The sequence below is a fragment of the Lactuca serriola genome, chromosome 2 (assembly GCF_051521515.1).
Source record: "Lactuca serriola cultivar US96UC23 chromosome 2, Lser_US96UC23_V15, whole genome shotgun sequence".
Classification (NCBI taxonomy): Eukaryota; Viridiplantae; Streptophyta; class Magnoliopsida; order Asterales; family Asteraceae; genus Lactuca; species Lactuca serriola.
The window spans coordinates 16,666,388-16,668,824 of record NC_136409.1 but is presented as its reverse complement, the minus strand read 5'-3'; the positions used below and the strand labels follow the sequence as shown (position 1 = coordinate 16,668,824).

General features: G+C 38.2%; 1 non-coding gene across 1 annotated transcript; it reads left to right on the top strand.

Annotated features, from left to right (window-relative positions):
* Nucleotides 1–1,445: 1,445 nt before the first annotated feature.
* On the top strand, nucleotides 1,446–1,552 carry LOC145091171 (small nucleolar RNA R71). The gene has a single exon (XR_013702058.1). It is a non-coding gene; the product is annotated as a small nucleolar RNA R71 (small nucleolar RNA).
* The last annotated feature ends 885 nt before the right edge of the window (nucleotides 1,553–2,437 follow it).

The following is a 2,437-nucleotide window of genomic DNA, read 5'->3' as shown; positions in this document are numbered from 1 at the left end:
CCTTCGTATTTCCCAATTTTAACAAGGATGTTTTCTACAATCCCTCTTGGATGAGTCATTGAACGATTGACCATGTGAATTGTCATCTTTGTAGCCTTCATTTTCTGAATATTGACCTTTTCATAGAATGTGTAAGGCATTAAATTTATGCTAGCCCCAGAATCGGCTAAAGCATAAGTCTTCAAGTTGTTTCCAAATTCACATGGGAGAATGAGGCATCCAGGATCTCCCATCTTCTTTGGCAACTCTCCCAATATAGCTCTTGAGCTTTGTTCACTAAGAATGACCTTAGAATTTTTCTTTAGTTGCTGACGAATGTCTGTTAAGTCTTGAAGAAACTTTGTGTAATCTGGAATTTTTGAAAGTGCTTTGATAAAAGGAGTATTAATAGGAATACCCTTTACTTTCTTGATAAACTCTAGATGTTCCCATTCCAGTGGACTAAGATTAGCTCGAGATAGGAATGGAAAAGGCGGTCGGTAAACCAGGACAGATTTTGAATTTTTTTGTTCAGACATGACCCAAGATGTGGACAAATTAGTCTCACGACATGGTCTCGTTATTCCAGCAACATTCACATTTTTGAGTTTTGGCTTCTTCGGATTTGGTCGGACTGTTGTGGCTCCTTTTCTAGTGCTTCTAAAAATTAGAGATTGCCTCTTCTTTAGTATCCATGGCCATCATTTGCGGTTGAGTCTTCTACTCGGGAAACTGTGAAGATAATTTGTTACTCACCAAAGTAGTTAGTTGACTAATTTGGACATCGATATTATGGATTGATGCTTGATGATTTTTTAATAAAGCTTGTCGGTCAAGCACCACTGTCTACTGTTCTTTAATCATTTTCACGTGTTCCTTTAGCACTGCATCAGTATCATCATGTCTTTTCTCGGAAGCTTCCATGAATCAGGTCAACATGTTTTCCAAATCTACTTTTTCTCAGCAGGTGGTTGCTCTTTTTGGTAGAAGCCTCTGCCTGTCTGCTTGAATTTTTCTTCCTTTATCTTCTTATATTCATCATATGGCAGCCACTCCTTCTTTGGATTTCTCTAGTCTTCATCATACTTATCCCCACTCGAGTAGCAAACTTGAGCTCTTTTGTGCCTATACTCATCCAAGTTGCAATCCTTAGTCAAGTGTTGACCATTACATTGTTCGCACAAACTCTAATTGCATGAATTGATTGGTCCATTTGTGTCAACCTCCAGTCCATATTATCCAACATTTCCATCATAGAAGCTATTTCTTCAGATTTGGTGCCTCTACTGCCTTTTGTGCCATCTTGCCTCGGGTTGTGATACTCACGAGAGTGTTTTGCGAATTCTTCAACTAACTCCTTGACCTCCCTTGGATTTTTCTTTGTTAGAGGCCCTTGAAAATCAAGAAGCTGCTTTGTCATAACATTGACCCCATCATAAAAAATTGACATCTCTTGTTAAACATTAAGATCATGTTCAGGACAATTTCTAATCAACCCTTTGTAACACTCCCATTCTTCATATAATGACTGCCCTGGTTGTTGCTCAAAGTTGGCTATTGCCTTCTTGAGTTCAGCTATCTTAGATGGTGGGCAAAATTGGTCTAGTAACTGCTCACGCATTTAAGCCCATGTAGTGATTGTACATGGTGGTAGTGCTTTTAGCCAGTCTTTTGCAGCTCCCTTAAAAGTAACGGGAATCATCCTTAGCAAGACGATATCTCTATTCACATTTGGGACATTGAAATCATCTGCAATGTCATTAACTTCATCTAGATGCTTAAAGGCATCCTCATGATCTTACCCATAAAATGGAATATCCTTAAGTGCAGTGAGGATATGTCCTTTCAGCTCGAATGTGGCAGTGACTGGAATGGCAGGTTGTACTAATCCTGGACCAACATCATCTCTAATTCGCTTCTTGTAAGCTCCCATTGACATTTCTTCAATGTTTGCCATCTCGTTTCTTGGCTCGTCTTCGGGTTCACTTGTATAGAGACCAAACTCGGCTTCAGATTCGTATTTGGATTTGTTTGGGATAGGTATTTGATCTAAGCTCTCAAGTTTTCTCTTGTTCTTTGAAGATGAACTCAATTCTTCCGTTTTCTTCCCCGACTTCTTTGAGAATACTGACTTAAGTTCTTGTAAGGGCCTCTTTTTTGGTGTTTGATCTTCTTTCACGTTCTTATCTTTCTTTGTGTGAAGGGCTAACTTTGGGTCTTTAAAAGGTGGCACCAAAGCTGTGTAAGAACCTCTGGTCATGAACTCCTGAAATAAAAACAAAAAAAAATATAAACGTAAAACTGAACTAAACAAAAAAAAAATTAAAAAAAATAAAATAAAAAACTAGAAATCACAGTTTTCACGTCGTGGAAGGGTACTCCACAACCTGCTTTCTATAAGTGAAAATTTTAATTATGCTAGAAAAATAACTTTTTGCAGGTTTTTCCCCACAAAAAG